Source organism: Dipodomys merriami, unplaced genomic scaffold (genome assembly GCF_024711535.1).
Source record: "Dipodomys merriami isolate MVZ:Mamm:240054 unplaced genomic scaffold, mDipMer1.0.p SCAF_33, whole genome shotgun sequence".
NCBI classification, from domain to species: domain Eukaryota; kingdom Metazoa; phylum Chordata; class Mammalia; order Rodentia; family Heteromyidae; genus Dipodomys; species Dipodomys merriami.
The window spans coordinates 15,438,691-15,459,872 of record NW_027204826.1 but is presented as its reverse complement, the minus strand read 5'-3'; the positions used below and the strand labels follow the sequence as shown (position 1 = coordinate 15,459,872).

The window sequence follows — 21,182 nt, the reverse complement described above, 5'->3', positions numbered from 1 at the left end:
ACCTGTGTACCTGGTACAGCAAGAAGTGGGTTCCATCTCTGGATGGAGACGTACAAGAAGGACACCTGCGGTGTCGGAAGATTCTGGTTACAAGGACCTGTAGTTACAGGACTCTTGCTGAAGGCAGACAGGAGCAGTCAGACAGCACCAAGGGCGGAGGAGGCAGGGGCGAGGAGCCAGCGTAGACACAGAGGCTGCGGGGTGCTGGCTGAACTGATTCAGCAGGCTTCTTTCTCTAAAACTAGATTTTACAAGCCGCGCAGAGCTGAGCTGACAGAAGGTTCCAAGGGCTGTTACTCAGGCCAAAGTGCGTCTGTGACATTCGTGAAGCTGGTGCACAAAACCTATGCTCCAGCATGATCACGGCAAGGGGGAGTTTCCTGGTAAGGGCAAGAGGCAGGGCTCCACTCCAAAGATAAAAGGGCAAGTTGGGGGAAGGGACTGTGGGTGTGAAATTATTCACACACACACACACACACACACACACACACACACACACACTGCCCCTGGTCAAGGCCAGGGGTATTCTTGATGCATGAACTGAGAGCATTCTTGCTAAAAGCAGGCCAGGGTGATAAGATGAAGAATTTGATCTGACTCCTCCACAGACTAAATAAGGAAGGGGAGAGGATTTTCACTCAACTGACTTAGCAGAATCCATGATAAAAACGGGTGACAAAGCAGCCAAGGGCAAACTCCAAGGAGAAAGCCCGGGCAGAAAGAAGACTCCAATCTCTGTCACCAGCAGGACCTACAAGCATTCTCTGGGCACCAACATGAATGCAGCCCAGTGTGGGGCTCTCATGGTAGAACCAGCGCACCATGATGTTTCTGAGAAGCCGCTGGAGAAACGCATGACGTACACCGCCACCAATAGTGGAAATCGCTGTCTCCCTGTCGGAGGTTCTTAAATGCTGCCGTTGCTGAAAAAGCACTGATGACTTGTTTGGGTCCATGGATTTATTAAAAGCAGAAAAGACGGAGCCGCCCCTCTGCCTCCGTTTCGTGTGCTTCTTTGCACCATGCTACTCTGCAGTCACTTTGCAATCACCCTCGAACCTGGGGAGAGCCGGGAATAACTAACCAGTCATATCTGATGACAAGGGACTGAAGCCACCCCCATGGAATGATAGCACCTCCCCCCTCCAAAAGAACACTTGCCAGGTTCCAAAAGCTTGCTCAGAACCTTCCCAGACCCAAGCCCTGCAAGAATCCTCAAGGAGGCCGTTCGTTCACCCGGACTGTTGAATAATTATGCATGCCTCTCTACTCCTTGTCCCCATCCTTTGTCTATAAAGGCAATAGCTTGTGCCCAGATCCTGGAGATGGGTGGATTTGAGCTGAAATGCTGTCTTCCCAGCATCCCTTCATCGTGTCTCTATTTGCTGTGTAGGGGTGAGGGTCTAAACCTGACACGTAGAGCCCCTAGGGTCTAGAACTGCGGTTTGGTTTCTCTTCTTCCTGCTCTTGTAGAAGGTCCTTCTCCTTTGGGACCTGCAGCCACTCTCTTGGGATGGCAAGACAAGTACCTCTTCTGCTGGACTCTCAGCATATTGTAACAACATCCTAGAAGCAACACCGGCTGCTTCCAGCCTTCTCTTACCATGTAAGGACATAAACTAAAAAATACAATAGTATCGGGCTGGGAAGGTGGCTCAGTGGTAGAGTGCTTGCCTTGCATGCATGAGGCCCTGGGTTCAATTCTTCAGCACCACATAAGCAGAAAAAGCCAGAAGTGGCGCTGTGGCTCAAGTGGTAGAGTGCTAGCCTTGAGCTGAAGAGCTGAGGGACAGCGCCCAGGCCCAGAGTTCAGGCCCACAACCGACAAAAAAATATATATATATATATAGTATCAACAACAGTTTTTTTAAAAAGACCATTTACTGATATGCTATTCTAAAGACAAAAATATTAATTTTTTTTCAATCTTCTCTATAATCCCTAAGAAAAAGATATTATTGTTGTTGCTGTTACAGCTATATGACAGGGAAAACAGTCACGTTCATGTTTAGACAACGAGCAACTGGAAAAGATGGGATTCAGATTCTGGTTTGTTGGGGCACTTTCTGACACTTATCATTACTAGCGTTTATTTTCACGTCGCAAATCAAGAAGGTACAAATCCGCCACAAGGAAGAAGAAAACGGAATTCAAACCCAAACCACAGGGAGCCAGCGCCCAAGCACCTGCCTGCTACCCGGGCGCTGGTGGCAGCCAGGCGGGCACTCGCGGCCCTTCCGGACCCCTGGGGCGGAGGACCCAGGCTCTTTGGTCTCAATTAAGCGTTACGGTAGAAATCAGCAGTGAGAGAAATCAGGACCTTGCTAGAGAAGCAGGATGCCTTGTCTCCCCTGCAGAGCCCTAATGAGGCCCAATCAGTGTTTCAGGAACAAGCTCTTGCTTCTCCCTGTCGCCTCTTCTTCCAAATCTCTTGGTGGGGAGCGGAGGGGGTGTGGGGGTGGAAGAGAGGACATATCCTTTTTTTGTTTTCTTTTTTACTTCGTTTAAAGAAGGAGCGCCAATAGATGCGGGGCACACAAAGGGTGCACGATGCTTTAAAAAAATATATTTCTCTGTAAAAAAGCAAACTTTTCTGTACTTACACACGCTTCAAGGCAAGCGCTCTACCACTGAGCCATCTTCCCAGCCCCAACTTACACACACTTCGAAGAAACAAGCAATGAAGTAAAAAGCGGGGCCAGAGGAGACGCGCCCCAGTCAAGAGGAGGGGACGCAGTGGAGACTTGGGCCCTGGCGGCCCTGTCCCCTCCCGTCTAGGCCCCATCTAGGAAGGCGCAATTCCCGTGCACAGGAAACCATATGCAAAGCCATTTCAAGGTCAAGGGTTATTGTTTCCATATAAAGAACTTGCCCAGCCTTTCCTCCCGCAGCCCGTTGGCCAGTGAGTAGGAAGGACATCCCGGAAATGGCCCTGCCGACGGGCCGCCAGAGAGGGAAAAGGCCTCTCTCACAGATGGCACGGGAGGAGGCTAGCACCGGCAAGCCCGCGGTGGAAGGCCCTGCAAGTGTTCGTAAAGGTGCGTGGAGACGAAACTCACCAAAAAAAGAAATGAATACATGAAATAAAAACACTGCACCTTAAACCAAGTCTGCCAGGACGTGCTGTCGAAGGCAGCTTATGAACTGGCTTTTACCTTACTTAGGAAGTAACTATATACAGAATATTAAACATCAATGATATGAACACTGACACTTATCAAAGGTGGAGCCACTGCCTGAGTCTCTTGAACTTAATCCTCTAAAGGGAAAATAATTAAATGAAGGGACAAAAATAGTCTTTATAAAATCAGGCAGCATACATTCCCTTCAACTCTCTTCCCTCCTTTTCCTTGCCTATAATGTTCTAAATATCTAACAAAACAGTGATTATTATGAGCCTTAGCTAGAGGAGGGGAGGGGAGCAAAAAGGAGGGAAAGGGAAAGAGTAAGAAGAAAGAGGAGATGTAGGAGAAGGAGGAGGGAGGGAGGGAGGAAAGGAGGGAAATGAAAGAGAAAGAAAGGAAGGAAGGAAGGAAAGAAGGAAGGAAGGAAGGGAGGGAGGAAGGAAGGAAGGAAGGAAGGAAGGAAGGAAGGAAGGAAGGAAGGAAGGAAGGAAGGAAGAAGCTACTAGAATCCATAATTGTTTCATGAGGTTAATTTCACTTTTATAGACATGTTGTGAGTTTTCCTTTTCAGAGTCTGGTATTGATTGTTCTTGTATTGTTAACTCATAACAAGACCATATTTGAACGTATAAACTTTAAGAGAGATAATAAAGAAGAGACACATTCTTCCCTGAGCCTCATTTCTCCCAGGTGATTGTAATACTTAAAACACTTAGGAGATCTGTGATGTTGTGTGACCAGACATTAAACCTAAATTTTGGGTGATGTGGAGGTTACTATGCTTTGGTTAACCTACCCAGTCCGGGCCCAATCAAGGTCAAACTCTTAAATTTTACTGAGTGCCAGGCCACTGTCAGAGAGCCATTACCAAGCCAGAGTTTATCTAGGCAACTGGAACCAATGTACTATGCAAAGACAAGGCTAAGAGACAACTCCCAGGCCCAGAGTTCAAGCCCCAGGATGGCACAATAAGGGGGAGGGAGAAGGCTAGCAAAGCAAATGTTTGGAAAGAAAACAAAACAAGCATGAGGCCTCTCCCCTTTTCCTTTCCCCCTCTTCATCTCCCTTAAATGATCAAATCTAGGAACAAACAGCTCAGGAAATTTTTAAAAAAGGGCCAGAGTAAAGAAAGCATATTATCCACACCACATTGTTAACACAAGTTTTTACATTTTATTTCAACAATTATCTACCAGGAGCCATTAGGTGATAGGCTCTAGGATGCAAAAGTTAAGAAAGGCATCAAACACAACTCTTAATTTGTTCACTGAAGAACCAACTTTCCTTTGGTGCTGATGTCCTTTCAAGTTACACAGTGAAAGCTGTATGGGATCCTCATTTTACTGCAGAGGCCCCGCTGACAGGAGGTTTTTAAATAAGAAATATGTCTGGCTGTCAACAATATAGTGTTCACATATTGAAAGAGTCATAGCAGCTGGAGTAAGTGTGAGTGATGGGGGAGGGAGGGTAAATAAGATCAAATATGACAACATCATAATGAAAACCCTTTGTGAGCCGGGCACTGGTGGCTCACGCCTGTAATTCTAACTACTCAGGAGGCTGAGATCTGAGGATCCTGGTTCAAAGCCAGCCCAGCCAGGAAAGTTTGTGAGACTCTTATCTCCAATGAACCAGAAAACCAGAAGTGGTGCTGTGGCTCAAAGACGTAGAGCGCTAACCTTGAGCGAAAGAGCTCAGGGACAGCGCCTAGGCCTGGTGTTCAAGCCCCATGCGAAAACAAAACAAAACAAAACTTAAAAAATTACCCCTTGAACAGTTGTACAAAGGAGTTGCTATTTAAAAGACAACAGTTTATGAATGCGATGAATTCTGATGGATGTCATCCTTTTCAACCTTCTCACCCATCCCTCTCCTACACACCCCTTCCCGCACTCTTCTTAATTTTGGAGGCTGTACACTGGATTCTTGACCGCATGCCCTCCCTCTTCTCCTCTGCACTTATCTAACCTTTTCCTTGAGCCCACCCCACTTCCTTCGAGTACCCACTTCCTGATGAAACCCCTTTCTTTGTAAAATTAATATCATTAATGAAAAAGAGCCATATTGCCAGTGGAAGTCTCACTGATGCCGCCATATTGGTTATCATGACTCAGTTCAAAGACGTCCTCGGCGGACTGGTTTCAGTACTTTGGAAGAAGTATGGAGAAGTGCATTGCACACATGCATGCACACACATGCACATGCACGCATACACATATGCACAGGTGCACACACATGTACACACACACACACACACACACACCTTGTGGGCTAGAACAATGACCTGTGTTTTTTCCGTGTTCACTCTCACTGAAGCAGGTTCGGAGCTTGTTCCAGCCCCCACCTCCTCCTGAGGTTTTAAGGGAATGATACTCTCGTGGCTCTCCAATGAGGGAAAGCCAATGAAACCACAACTTGTCGTCATTTCACTCTCAATTTAGGCCAAGTTCGGTCCCCTGAAACTTACTAAAACTACATGTTCTAGAAATTTGCTGTGGCATAGCTTTCCGGAAAATGAGGCTGGTGTAGAAGATTAGTGGAAAGGGGAGGCCACCCAGACCAGGTCTGGCCCAGAAGTAACAGCAGCCTGGACTCTGATGGGTGGGAGGGCGGAGCAAATGAAAGGCAATTATTAGACGTCTGCTCTAAGAGATTAGATTATATACCTAATATAGATGATTATGTATTATAGATGATTATAAATTATACAGATGATTATAAAATCATTAGCTATTGCTATAAAATATTAGGTTATATATCTAATATAGATGATTAGATCAGATGATTATATACTACATAGATGATTATAAAATCATTGTAATCATTAGATATTGCTATAAAATATTAGATTATATAGCATCCAGGCTCAGAAAACAAAACAGAGAGAGAGAGAGACAGACAGAAAGACAAAGACAAAGAGACAGAGACAGACAGAAAGGGATGGACAGCACAGAGAAAGCCAGAGACAGAGAGAGGAAAATAGAAAGAGAGAGAGACACAGAAAGGAAGGGACTGAGCAGAGAAAGAAAGAGAGGGAGAGAGACAAAGAAAGTGACAGGGAGAGAAGGACAGAGAAGAGAGAAGGAAAGAGATGGAGGCGAGGACCCGAGGATTAATGACACAGCCCACATGGCTCAGGCAATGTACCCACCCTCAGGCGCCCAGGGTGGTCTCAGAGGAGAGCAGCTCAGCCGCTGGGGATCCATTTGAGTTTTATTTAGCCCGTGTCTAGGTTCACCTCACACCATCTGACAGCTGTTCTAGGGCCATTTCCCTCCCCGATGGGAGCGTGATCGGGCCTGAAACACAAGCTGCAAGAGACGCGCCTTACACAGCAAAGCTGGGTTTAATGCACAGCGTGTTTTATGAATGTTGCAACGTTTATTGTGTTTTAAGTTGTCGGTGATTTTTATTTAAGAGAGCACTTTTATTACAAGTACAGGGTGTCGGCACGATCTCTTCCCCCCACATCCACCCTGAGTCCAAAGCGAATGTGGGTTAATTTGCAGTAAGTGGTCCTGGGAAGCCCAGCTGGAGGTGGCTGGGTGTGACTACACTGCCTCAATGACAGCAGGCTGGCAGGAAAGTGGGTCTTCACCGGGACCCAAGCAGATGCCCAGGAAACAGAACCCTCCTGGTATTTTAGCTCATCTCGATCATAAACTTAGTGAACAAATGATCCCAGCTGCACATCAGCCGGTACGTCAAGGGCATGAGGCACCATCTTTTGGATACTGGGATTTCACTTCTTCCCCACTGTGCATCTATGTGAACTGAGCAAACCCGTGGAGGTCCCCGGTCTTCAGAACCAACATTTGGCATTAGTGAACGCTCTTCTTTCCAACATCTCCATCTTTCTTCTAGACCTCCACAAACCTTTTCTGAACCAGGAGTGCTGGTGTGCTCCTGTAATCCTAGCACTTGGGAGGCTGAGGTAGGAGAATCACACGTTTGAGACCAGCCTGAGCTACAGAGAGAGAGAGAGAGAGAGAGAGAGAGAGAGAGAGAGAGAGAGAGAGAGAGAGAGAGAGAGAGAGAGAGAGAGAGAGAGAGAGAGAGAGAGAGAGAGAGAGATCTCATCTCAGAACAAAAACAAGCCGGACCTAGCTGTTCATCCTGTAATCCCAGCTACTTGGAGGATGGAGAAAGAGAGGATCACAACTCAGCCTAAGCAAAAAGTGAACAAGCCTCCTATCTCAACTGATAACACCTCTATACCATGGTACACGCCTCTCACCCCAGCTATAGAGATTAAAAATCATAACTAAGAAGATCACAATCCAGGCCATCCCAGGTATAAATGCAAGACTATGGGGGGAGGGAGGAAACAACACAAGGGAAACAATCTAGGGGCATGGCTCAATTAGTAGAACTCCTGCTTGGCAAGTGGAAAGTCTTCTGTTCAAATCCCAGCAGAGTGAAAGGGAAAGAAAAAGTAAACTTAGAGATAAAAACAAGTATTCTACATGGTAGCTCCCACGCAGGTGTGGCTATTTAAATGTAATCACCAAAGAAAACAAAAAATTAAATGAGAAATTCCGGTCCTCAGTTACCCAGACGCCATGTACTTGTGATGTGTACCATTCAAGGAAGCGCCAGGATAAACTGTTTCCCTCTGTGCAGAAAACTATAGCCTCCCTCAACCCTTCAAGACCGCAGGAATGGACTTCCGCCATCCTTAAACACCGTGCCTTACATCTTCTTTTCCGCTCCTTTTCCCCATTTCGGGAACTCTTCTTCCTAGCTTTGCATTGAATTCTTCCAACCTCTTCCCCTGAACCTAGCTACTTCCGGCTTACAAGGGACAAACTCCACCCCCCTTTCTGCCTGCATTACCGGTAGTATCCTTTGCATTTGTCCATCCATTCATTCACTCACTCATTCAAGGCCTACTGAGCACAAGGAGGAGCGAGGTGCACTGCCTGTGGCTGGCTCTGAGTTAGGATTCTAGGGCAGAGGCGGCCCAGCCCTACCCTCAAGGGCATCACAATCAGACAGCGAACACTAATTACCACGCGGAGTCCCAGAGCAAGAATTCACAAATCAAATCATACTCTTTCCTGCTTAAATGCCGTTAGCAGGGCGCTACGTCCCAGAGGAAATGTTTTTCAGAGGCATATCCGCTGTGAAGGGCTCAGTCTGTGTGTACGTTTTCAGGGACTCATCTTCTTGCACACTTCATCTCTGAGGAATAGAGAAAAAATTATCTTGGATATATTTCCTTTCCCTGAAGGATGGTGTCGCTTTTAAAAAAAAAAAAAAAAAAAGAACTCCTATAAGTTAATGCTTTTGAGAAACAAGGAAGGCCAGGAATTGGGCCAGTCCCCAAAGTGCTTTGTGCCAGCAGAGCCCAGAAGCCACAGTGGGCTGCGAATCCCTCCCACCACGATGGGCCACCTTCACACCCGTCCAAATTACACTTGCGCAGAGAAGAACCGGCTGGTTAAGCAAGACCACTCAGGCCAACTAATGAAAGATGGCAGCTTTTGTGACTATGTCTGTATGCGCATTGGCTTTATTGAATATGGCATTCTAGAAAGACAGAGAGAAACAATCTGTAATAAATACAGCTGAACAAAACCTAGACTCTGAAAAAGAAAGAAAGAAAGAGAAAGAGGGAAGGAGGGAAGGAAGGAAAGGGAGGAAGGGAAGAAAGAAAGAAGGAAAGGGAGGGGAGGGGAGGGGAGGGAAGGGGAGGGGAGGGGAGGGGAGGGGAGGGGAGGGGAGGGAAGGGAAGGGAAGGGAAGGGAAGGGAAGGGAAGGGAAGGGAAGGGAGAACTTGACTGCACAATTATATTCCCTCGATTGCCCAGATGGTGACCATCTAACCCAAGCCACCACACCAAGCCCCAGACTCTCTCTGTGCTGTGCCCCTGCCCAGGAATGTGCCTTCCTCATTGAGACACAAGTCTCGTCCTTTTCTGCCTCGGAATCAGTGGGCCCCACTTCAAATCTGCCCATCTTTTGGAGTTCCTGGACGATTAGGCTAGAGAGAGGGACGGGAGTCCATGGAAGCCGAGATTCCCTCAACATCCCGGCTGACCCCCTTCCACCAGGCCTTGGCCGCCATCTGCACACCGGAGTGTGAGCATTGAGAACTCACGCACGAGGAGAAAGGCCACTTGCTCTCACTGGCTCGAATGCTTTGCTGCTTGTGTTTATTATCAGCCCATTAATTATCTATTTGTATCTCTGAAGGGTCTCAGTGCTGGGAGGGGACTGGGGAAGGGGGGAGCAGGAAGCCGCAGACAGTGAGTCCAATGTGACTTTTCGGGGGTGATGGAAACTACAAAGTCGCCCAGCCCTGCAGAGCGGCAGGCTGGGTAACAAGGTTCTAATGTAAAAGCACAGAGTAATTAGCATGGAGATTTACCTCCCTGTCTTAAAAGCATTTTTATTACTTAATCAATCACGAGCAATTTCTAAACAAGGCTGGGATTTTACAAGAGGGCATAAATCTCTCCCCTTTGCTTGCAGGAGAAAGAGCAGGAAAAATAGACGTGACATTTCTCAAGGGACACTGCATCTGTTAAAATCAAATTTGAACCCAAGTCACTGGAGAAACAAACAAACAAAAGGGAAGGGAAGGGGGAAGGCACAGTGTCCCGGGGGAATCGGGATCAGGGAAGAGAGGAATTCACGTAGAGCAGGGTTTGGTCCTGATGGTGGAAACCCACTTCATTTCCACCACCCCTCCCCGCCCCACCTATAGAGGAAAGAAGAGAACGCATGAAATGTAAAGACAGCCCTCAGAGATAACCAGGGAAACTGCGTTGCACGTCAAGGCAGACCAGTTTCCCAAGCCATAGCATGCCATCAGTTTCCTGATCAGGGTTGGATCCCACACAAGTGATTCTGAGCCCAAATGGCCCATGAGAGACCCAGGGGGAACGTCCTAGGAACATCGTGGAGGAGCTCCTCCTCAGACAATCGAATTCTACAATCCAGGGCCACCCCGAAGGATCTTTAACCTCATCCACTTCCGGCTGGCACCATCCAACCAGAGGATCTTACTTTGGAAAACGAAAATGTGTCAAGTCCTCAAGAGAAGTGAGCTGGGGCATTCATTAGTGACAGAGACACTCTGTGTTACTCTCTCCAGCGGGCTCCTCCAAAAGCCGTTCTGTGTCCCACACACCCGGCTGGGTCTGCAACCACTGGCTCTTGTGTTGACCACACAGTTCACTGCCAGAGGCCTAGGGGAACCGGTGGGAGGTGGGGAAATGGGCCTCCACAGACAGGCCGTCAGCACCTCTCGCCACTTCCTAGGGGCCTCGTTTTGTCCCGGCTCTGTGAAGAATAGTGATTTTTACCCTCCTCAAAGATTGCACTGGGCATGTACTAGGTAGAGAGGGACATCCAAGACCTAGGCCTGGCCACCAACTGGGTCAACCACCAGCACACATGGCAGTGACCAGTAAGTTCCAGAGCTGAGAGAAGAATCTAAATGAATGACGATGGATCTTATTTAAACATTTTCTTGGGTCCTCAGCAAACTAAGTGACTTAGGAGTCATGGCTTAAGACTGTCACGTTAGAAAGGCGGGCTGGAGCAAATTCATGCTGGGCCCAGTTAACCTGGGGCCCAAGTCAGCTTCTTTTCATCCATTAGGCAGAGGTTGTCATTTACTTCCTAAATTTTAACCCAACATATTCCCTTTGATACATCTCTTGATCCCTCTAATTTTATGTCTAGGATATCAGATTCAGAAGAAAAACCTATTTTTCTTCCCTTGGTTGTAAGGAATGCAAACCAACCTTAAATGCTATGTCTATATAAGGTTTGTTTCCCTCCATATCAACTCTCCTAGCGTTATGCACTTGTATGAGGGCCAGCGGCTAAACCTGCACTCCTGGAGTTAGACTTGTGGCCTAAATCTCTGATTTCAAAGCTACCTGTGAAAACTGCGACACCAGCTAGGCACTGGTGGCTCATACCTGTGAATCCTAGCTACTCAAGGAGGGTTGAGATCTGAGGATCCAGCCCAGCAGGAAAGTCTGTGAAACTCTTATCTCCAGTGAACTACCAAGAAAGCCAGAAGTGGAACTGTGGCTTAAAATGCTAGAGTGCTCAGGGATAGTGAGCAGGCCATGAGTTCAAGCCTCAGGACCTGCGCGCACATGCGCGCGTGCACGCACGCGCACACACACACACACACGTACACATGCACACACCTCTATTCCTTGTTAATCTGAAATGCCATTTTCACTGTTTTTGTTTGCTGGGATTTTACCAACCCAGGGTCACAGGTGATGGCTTATCTGGTAGGCCTCACCCTGTCTGAACTCTGCCCACTTACCCTCCTATTTCTGCCCTTTGGGTTTTCTTTGTTTATCCTCTCTGACTAGACCCAGGCCTGTTAGGAGCCAGCCCAATTCATCTCCATCACCTACCTTCCCTCTCCAAGCAGAGAGAGGGGACTGTGACTTCATCACAGAGAATTTCAGCACTGACCTGAGCTAGGTTTTCCTGCCACGAGCCATGGGAGATACTGAATGGAAATTCACCACACCAGCCCTAGGTCTACAGGCTAAACCATCAATGCTTCAGCTTGCTTCCCGTCACCTTGCTCACGGGGCTGCACCTGGGGCCAGCTTTCAACCTACCTCCCAGGGAGGTAAAGACAGACTGAGCAGCGCGGCTGAAGAAAAGAGGAAATTCAAGGTAATAAATAGATACTGGAGTGCGGATAACAGGCTAGGAGGGTCATACGTGTTTGGATAATTGAGCTATGCGCATTGGCGAGCCATTTATTTAACAAACTGTGTGTGTGTGTGTGTGTGTGTGTGTGTGTGTGTGTGTGTGAAGCAGGAACTCTGATTTGTTCACTTACAGCTGGAAATAAATGTACTGTCTTTGGCCTGGACAGTCACATCTGTCTGCTGGAACCCTCCTTCCTTCCATCAGCAGCAGCTGCCAGGGAAGGTTGCTCAGTGAGCCTGGAATCAGGACAGGAGGGGCTGGCTCGATCATTTACATTCAGCACCACGTTCTGAGCTTTACTGGTCAGGAGCCCTGCCGAGCAGTGGAGAGGCGAAAGTACACAGCTCAGCACTGAAGATCACGGGCCCAGCGGTGAGGCAGAGCAAGGGGTGACTGAATGTGACCAACACAGCAACCGAAATAATCAGACCAAGAACCGGGGCTGCGGCTCAGTGTAGAATGCTGGCCTGGAAGGTACAAGGCCCTGGGTTCAAGCCCCAGCCCTGCAATGCAAAAGAAAGAAGAAAGGAAAGAGGGAAGGAGGGAATGAGGGAAGTGGGAGAAAAGAAAGGAGGGAGGGAGGGAAGGAAATCACCTTTGTACTAGGTATTGAAGGAGCAATAGGAGTTTGCCCCGTGGAAGTAGGGGATTTCAGAGGGGAGAGGAAAGGGGGGGAAAACTGGGTGACCTTACTTATTACAAAGAGGGATTTCACTGTGACAGTTCTAGACATTCAAGCTCACCCTCCATATTACTCTCCTCACCCCCCTGGCCTTCTTAAAACAATTTTGGCAGCTTATGTTCCCTATTTTCATGCACTCAAATAAGGCACTTGGCCGTGCCTTCTCCTCGTTCATCCTCTTTGCTTCCCTCCCCTTTGGCACTGGTAGCCGCCCCTCCCCCCAAAAAAAGAAGCCTGTTTTGCTTTCTATCGGTCATTTTGTTGTTGTTGCTGTTTTAGTATATATTTCATTGTACCATGGGGGGAAACATCTTATACACATCCCAGCTTTTGCTCTTCTGGCCTTCCAGTGATAGAATGAAGCCCACCCCCATTACGCTTATGAAACCCGCTGTATTTGAAGTCTAGTCACTTAAAAGTTAACGACATCTGGAAAACAACAACAACAAATAACTTGGCATGGCCTTCCCGCCCAGCGTTTGACCCCACACACTGCGGGGAGCTCTGCTAACCGAGCCCACACACCCCTGCTTTCTGGCACAGAGATGAAGACGGGAATGACCACTTGGGTCTCACGGGGACCAAGCTCCAGCTGCTCCGACCACTCTCCCCCCAAGACTCACCCCCCAGCCTGAGTCCAGGGAGCAGAGGGTAGAGTGGAGGCCTGGCACACTCTGTGCCACCAAGCACAGCCACATCTTTTCCTTTAAAGGACACTGAGTTATAGTCCCTGCCATATTGGGGCTGGATACCATGGCGGTCGCTAATTTCTGTCATTTCAGAACTTAATAAGCACAACCATGCCGACGCACAGTTCACCAATTTAACAGCGCTGGAGATTCTGATGAATGGCTCCTTGATGATTTAATTTCATAGACTTTTACATCAGACGATGATGGCAGCGCAGGATAAGTCTTCCTGCGTGTAAGGGAGGAAGGAGCAGGGGTTGGAGGAAGCAAATCTCTCCTGCTACAGCCCTCTGGCCCACGCCCGAGCCTCAACTCAGCCACGAGGGAACAAAGGGAGGGGACGGCCTCCAGTTTTGTGGGCCGGTGAAAGTCGTTTTGTTTCGTTTCGTGGTGTGTGTTTTAACCTGTATCACTGCCTGTCCTTCCATCTAAATCTCATTCTGTTTTTCCGGTTGCAATCACGAAAGCTCAGAGAAGTAAATGTCATGGAAGAACCACGTTGTTCCAAGGGATGCTTAGACCAGGAGGGACCTGAAAAGCCTACTCATACTACTATGAATTCCCTAAAGACCGGGCATGGAAAAGAACGAAAGTCACCACCTTCTCCCAAAATGAGCGCCACCAATGTTTCAATCCATTGGTCAGCCTTTCTTTCCTTCCTTCCCTCCCTCCCTTCATCCATCTCTCCATCTACCCTTTATTCCTCCCTTTCTCGAGTCCTTCTTTTCTTCATCCTTCACCCTTCTCTTATTCTCTCTAGTCCTTCATTCATTCCTTTCTTTTTTTCCCTTTTCTCTGTTACTTCTTTCCTTCCTCTCCCTCCTTCCTCACTCCCTTCCTTCTTTCCTTCCTCCCTCATTTTTTTGTCCCTAGTTTTAGCACAAAGTTTTGTGCACACAAGTCAGTCATGGTTTATTTTTTAGCCGTGGACAAAAATGTCTACTGTAGCCAGTTTAAGCAGAAAAATATAAATAAATAAATATATAAATAAATATATAAATAAATATATAAATAAACAAAACTTTGGCTACCTCATAGAAAGATAAAGAAAAGAAACAGTGTAGAAGTGAAGCCATACTCAAAATATAAGCATTGGGTCTGGCCTGATGCAAAGCAGCTACTGTTTGGCTATGGGTTGAGTACCTCTTACGTGAAATGCCTGGGACCAGAAGTATTTTGGATTTCCTAGCCATTTCAGATGTCGTACTATTTGCAGAGCTTTTCTCAGTGGGGCATCTCATCTGAAAATCCAAAATCTGAAAATGCTCTGACGTCAGACTTCACCAGTCAGAACTTTAGATCAGGGATGCCAACCTACAGCAAGCACTGAGAAATACCTAGAACTTGACCTTACTGCCAACAGCCCTCATGCCCTGAGAACCAAGTCACCTCTGACTTGGGAACTTGACCTTGATTGAGCCTCTGGGAAATCACTCCTGCAATGTCTGAAATCCAGATGCCCACAGCCACCACCAACAACCACTCCTCTTCCCTCACACCAATACTCAAATCCCACACGGCTACCTCCTAGCTGCAAGGGAGGCAGGAAAGGCAAGCTCTAAACTCCTTGTCCGACCCTGGGATCTCACAGATCCAGTCACTGAGTCAGGGACCAGTTTCAGCTCCATGTGGGAAGCTCAGCAGTGCCTCTTGTCTCCTATGCATTTCTCCGTCCACCTCGTTGACAAGTAATTAGGAGGTCAAAAATGAGATTTGTAAAGTTTGGATGCTTAGAGAAAGGAAATGCTTTGGGGAGTCACTCCTGAATATTTCATTATTTATTCCTGGAAGAAACCCAAGCTTCAAGGGTCACATTCACCAGGGCTCTAGCTTCAGTGCTCTGCCTAACTAGCTTGCCTATCTCTGGGGTGCCTGGGTCGTGTGACCCTGCTGCAAACTATCCTCGGAGTCCTCGTTTGTCTGTTTAATCATCCACCAAGTACATCTTAAGTAGCCTAATCTGCACTTAACTGGGAAAACACTACGGCCCACAACTATTGAGACTTTCCTCATTCTATTTGCTGACACAAACACCATAATCTGTTGTGTCACTTAAATACTGTGCAGGGGAAAAAAATATGGTGGCCTCTTCCAAATGCACATTACCAGTACAGCTGCTAAACATCCTTTCTAAAGTTTGCCTTGTGACCCAAGAGCATCCTCTTCCTCTGAAGAGTGTCTTCACATACCATCTTCCCTACCTGAAGGTCATGGCTCCTCTTCCCCCAAGGAATATAAGGAACATGTTGGAAAGGGTCTTGGATTTTATTCAGGTATAGAAGGAAACTAGCTAATGAGTGCCAGCTCACTTGAGAAATGCTGATAAACAGCAATGATCACGTCTTGTTTCTGAATTCTGAGTCTGTGGTCTTTCCCCTGCAATCTATGGGCTATACAGGATAAGAGGATGAACGTACAAATGGACCAATAAACAGAAGCTAAAAACAAGAATGCAACTGAAAATACCAAATTTGTTGTTATTGCCAACTCTTATTTTTTCCCCTCTTCTCTGAAACTTCTACTTTTCTTCACATTGTCTTTTCCCCAAAACCTAACAGATTGTCTCCCCCCCCCCCCCGCCCCGTTCTTCAGTTCTACCCTTTTATAATGGAAGTTAAATGTCATCACAGTCCATGAGTTTGCTCAGGTTGAAGGAATTCAGCCAGGCTGATTTGACGCAGGACAAATTCAACTCGAGCCGGCTATCAAACCCAATGACATTTTGGAGAATCTGAATAAGGTAATTATTATGTGAAGGTAAATTTTCCTGAGGGAAGTAAAATAATAGAGAGGAAAAACGACTGGACATTTTAACTGGAGAGAGTCTATGCACCCTGAGCCACAGTGGAAAGGACTCTCAAGCCTTGATTAGCCAGCACACCAGGGACCTTGCTCTGATGAAGAGCCAAACTCGTCAGGCTTAACCTCTTCGCTGCGGTTCCCCACACACTATTCCTACTTGAGAGAGCAGAGGTCACCATGGAGCCATCTGAAGCCCAGCAACAACTCTCCATGGATCCTGACTCATCTGCTCTTGTATTTCTTTATTCAAAAGCTTAAACGTCTTTTTGTAACGCTGCACAGAACTCATTCAGCGAGACACTTTGGGGAGCCACCAGAGGAAATACATTCACGCCTCAGTATCTACAGAGCTTTGGTTCTAGAACTTCACAGCTAGCAAGATACTCAGAAGCCCTTATATACAATGATAAAATATTTGTATAAAACCTGCATATGTACGTCCCTCCTGTGGTCTCAAAGTAACCCCAGGTTACTTATGAAACCAACTATAAGCCACTGGGGAGACTGAGGTCTGTGAATCAAGGTTCAAAGTCAGCCCAGGCAGACAAGAGGTAAGAGACTCCTATCTCCAACTAATAAGCAAAAAGCCAGAAAAAAGTTGTTCAAGTGATAGAACATAAGACCAACCTTGAGTAAAAAAAACACAAGTGAAAGCAAAAAGCTGTGAGTTCAAGCCTCAGTATTCACACACACACACACACACACACACACACACACACACACACACACACACACACACACACACACACACACACACACACACTGGAAATGCTATGGGAATAGTTGCAATAGAATATTGGGAATAATAACAAGGAAAAAAGTCCCATGTATGTTCAGTTCATATGGGGCTTTTTTAAAAAAATATATTTTCAACCTTGATGCCAATGGCTCACGCCTGTCATCCTAACTACTCAAGAGGCTGAAATCTGAGGATTGCTGTTCAAAGCTACTCCAGGCAGGAATGTCTATGACTTTTATCTCCAATGAACCACCAAAAAGCCAGAAGTGGAGCCGTGGCTCGAATGGTAGCATACCAACCTTGAGCACAGAAAGCTAAAGGACAGCACCTAAGCCCTGAGTTCAAGCACTAGTACTGTCACAAAAAAGAAATAACACTTTCAGTCCACCGTTGGTTGAATCCACAGACACAGAAACCACAGTGGAACCCACAGACATGGAAGACAAGTAGACAACATAGACACACAAACACACAAAGACTCACAATCACCTGCACACACAAACACACTTGCAGGCATGCATTCAAACATACAGAGTCATACACAGACCCTTCTCTTGAGGGGCCTGCAGTGTACTGGGACCTTGCTAAATACTGGCTCAAGTGGAGGTAGGTGGGAGGTCAGAGAACAGAGTGGAGGAGTGGGAGCTAGTTGGCTGGGGAAAACAAGGAGGATTTGCAGAGGGCTTAGAGAGGCCGAGGTGAAATCAAGAGCTAGGAGGAAAGCCGGCCAGCGAGGAGAGAACACTGGGGGAACAACAGGAAAGCACCGATGAAAGTGCTGAAGAGGCCGGGAGCCTGGAGCATACCGAGGACTTGTGTAGTTCAGGACTTGTAGAAAATAAAGCCACCCCACCTGGCTTCTCAGCTGGAGCCAGGGCTAAAGGCTCAAATTCAGCCTCAGGCACTTTTTTCCTGGGGCTGAGTCTGGAGGGGAAAAAAAAAGAAAAAAAGAAAAGGAAATAAAATATGGCTTCTCTGTACATTTAGAGACCCAGAATCCTGGGAAGAGAGAAGAGAGAAATAAATCTGTGTGTTTGTAGACCAAGCCCCCTTCGTGAAGATGGATTCCCTGCCTTCTGCGGCAGTGACTGCGAGCAAGTAAGCCAAGAATGGGCAGCAACACGAATCCCTCCAAATGAAGAAATAAATATGGAAGCGTTGGTCTGGGTGGTTCAACTGTGAGCCTCAGGCAACAGAAACTGAAGTCCTCCTCTGCATTCTGAGCCATGCCTTCTTCCCCTCCATCTCTCACCAGCCCCATGCGTTCATCTGATTTGTGACACGGCAAATACACCCCCGCGGGGCTGCCACCTGCACCCAGGCCGGCTCTCACACACACATTACTGCGATAGCTTCTCCCTGGGCCTGCTTATCTACTCTTGTCATCATTCTCTATGCCGGCTGGAGGGATACTGGAAAATGAAAAGCAGGCCATGTTAGCCCTGATTTCCAACACCCAGGGTATGCAATATTTTATTCTATACCAAGGCTGAGCCAAGTCCTGGGAACTGCTCTGAGTGCAATTCTTCACTTCTCTGTGCCTCAGTTTCCCAATCTGTAAAATGAGGGCGTCGGGAGCAGTAGGAGGAAAGGCCTGTTGGGGCTCCAGTCCGTGATCAGTTGGCCCTGCTGCTTTGGGTCTGTGGCAGGGCAGCGTCTCCCGGCGGGAGCATGTGGAAGGGTGGCCGGCTCACCTCACGCAGCTGGGAGGCAAAGAGACACAGGAAGGGGCTGGATTCCCACACTCTCCTTCTGGGGCATGTCCTCCGTGAGCGGACACCTCCTATTAGAACCCACCTTCTAAATGTGCCACCGCCTCTGGGACCAAGCCATGGGGAGACATTCTAGCATTAGTCCTTCGTGGTGTGGAGAGGACTGAGTGAGTCACAGTGACTACATTTTCCTTTCACCCTGGTCTCGGCCTGTATCTCTGACTTCGCTCAGGTCCACTCTGACCTATGCTCAGTAGCCAGCAACCAAACTGGACTTCTGGATTTGGAGGAAGGGGTAGACATAGGTACTTTAAGGAGTGTGACTTTCATGTTTTCTCTTCCAGCCTCTCTGCTGCCCAGATTTTCACTGTTGACTCCTTCTTTTCATCAGACAGAAGAGGAAATGTGGGGATGAGTCAGTGTCTAACTAAACTGGCTTGGCCTCTTCCTCTTCCTCTTCCTCCTCCTCCTCCTCTTCCTCCTCCTCCTTCTCTTCCTTATCCTCTTTCTCCTATGCTTTCTTCTCCTCTTCCTCTTCTTCTTCACCTTCCTTTTTTCCTCTTCCTCTTCTTTCTCCTCTCTTCCTCTTCTTTCTCCTTCCTTCCTTTTTCTTTCTCACTCTCTCTCTCATAGTGTTTATCATTATCTATATTTATTTACTTGATCCACTTACTTACTGTCTACTTCCTTCCAATTAAAAGTAAAGCCAGAACCATGTCTGGCACCCAGACAAACTTAGACCATATGTATTGAATGAATGGGTGGATGGATGGGCGGGTCACACAGTTAACAAGCGCCTGTGTTTACCAAACACACTGAAGTCGGCTCTCACCACTCTTGGGAATGGAAACACACTAAACTTTAAGAAAATGCCATGTCTGCCATGTGACAGATGCGAGACTCTGATACCATGAGATCCAGTTAGCATCCCTCTGGAAAGGGAATCACTGGTGGGCACCCTTACGCCATCTGTCCTGAAAGCTTACATGATTCGCCATCGGATACGCGCTGGACCCCATCTGGCAGATCTTGCAATGTGACTCCATCTCCTTGGCTTGGGTTCTCACCATGTGTGGGCACTTGTTTTGACATTTTCAAATGAAATACAGGCTTAATTTTTTTTCAGTACATAAAAGTATTGAGATGATGACAAGGGCAAGGTAGGAATATGATACGACACTCTATAAACTCCTGGGGATAGCCAGGATAGCGAGGATAAGTCAAAGTCTAGGAAAATGTGAAGGGAAAAGCGGTGCCCGGTGGGTAGTTATCAAAAACTTGGTTGAATCTCTCTGAAGACGTGGCTGGTTTTCTAATATTACTAATATTACTGAACAAAGACTTGGAGCACACACTGCCAGTGTGTGGTAAGAGCTGCTGGAGGTTCAGATCATGGTGGATGGCAAATAAGAAAGTTGTTGAGCCAAGGGAGAAACAACTAGCTCCATGACACAGGTGAGAAAGGGGACCACAATGCTGATTCTGTCCAGCCGTCCAGGTGGTCTCTTCCCGCAAGAGCAGCTGCATTCTCCTTCCAAGAACCTCTCATTCATTCCCCACTCGTGGGGACTCGCAGCTTCAAGGGGGCCCGCACTCGAATCCAAGCCTGAGCCCACATCTCAGAGGGGAGTGATCTGAGACGGATGGGCATGATGCTCTGAGAGGTGTTTTGTTTGATTTTTAGGAAAACAAGCTCAGCTTCCTTATGCTGATGGTCATTTTGACTAGAAAAGTTACTTTTGCTCTGACGCATACGTACGTACATTGTGCAATCATCAAATCCGTCCTCGTGGCTTGATCATTTCTCTGTGACGAGACCACGGCATGATGTTTTCCTTTCCTGCAGAGGCCTATAAAATGGCTGCCACATCCTGCTTACGGGGATCTGCTGGCTTCCACAGCCAGTGCCTCTGGGGTCACCCCGACTTGGACCAGCCTGTCTGTCACGTTCACTCACCACAGCCGGCTCTCCCCAGGATGTGGCGGCCAGAACCCATCCATCTCTCCAGAGCTTGCACGGGGCAAGGGCAAGAGGAGACCCCAGCTGCCAGCCCTCTCCCGGGCCCCTGGACCACTTCCTGGAGGGGAAATCTGAGTTCGGCGCCCTTCTTCTCTCCTCACCGCCCACCATGCCATCCTCTTCCAGCGCACAGTCAGCTGGTGACGTGCTTCAGTGGTGGTGGAACAAAGGCAACGTTTTCTCCCACGTGTTCTCAGGTCTTTGGCTCCCCTGCGCATCCTTCCGCCCAAGCGTATTCTGCTCACTCCCGTCCCCGCCATCCTCCCAGCCTGCCCACCTCTCCTCCCCCTCCCCAGCACCCTCCCCACGTGCAGGTGGAAACTGACTGCCAGGTTTGGCAATACGGGAAGTCCTGTACCAAAGTTGGAAATAAATTGCAACGAGCACCGGGCCCTGTGCCCAAGACCTGACAAGCCACCAACCCACCCCACCCACACCGGTTCTTTCTGCTCCCAACAATGTATTATGATCGCACGGCTGAGTCACCGATAGCAAATAATAGGCATTCCACACAATCATGTCAAAAAAAATTTTTAAAAATGCACAGCCATCTGGCCACAGGCTGACTCACCTGTGGGGGCCAACCATTGGAAACGCTGGCAGAAATGGGTTTAGGCCATGAGCACACAACTTCGCCTCTGTCCCATCTCTTAAAAGGAAGCGTAGAAGCTGAAGGCAGAGGTCTTAAGAGGGATCCAGAGCGGAGGTTC

The 21,182-nt window shown here is 47.7% G+C and overlaps 1 long non-coding RNA gene across 1 annotated transcript in view; it reads right to left on the bottom strand.

Moving 5' to 3' along the window:
* Positions 1-8,154: 8,154 nt before the first annotated feature.
* Positions 8,155-21,182, bottom strand: part of LOC138841841 (uncharacterized) — a 36,196-nt gene continuing 23,168 nt past the window's right edge. Inside the window, exon 3 of the long non-coding RNA XR_011376519.1 lies at positions 8,155-8,309. This is a non-coding gene — a long non-coding RNA (uncharacterized lncRNA). The remainder of the gene's footprint in view (positions 8,310-21,182) is intronic.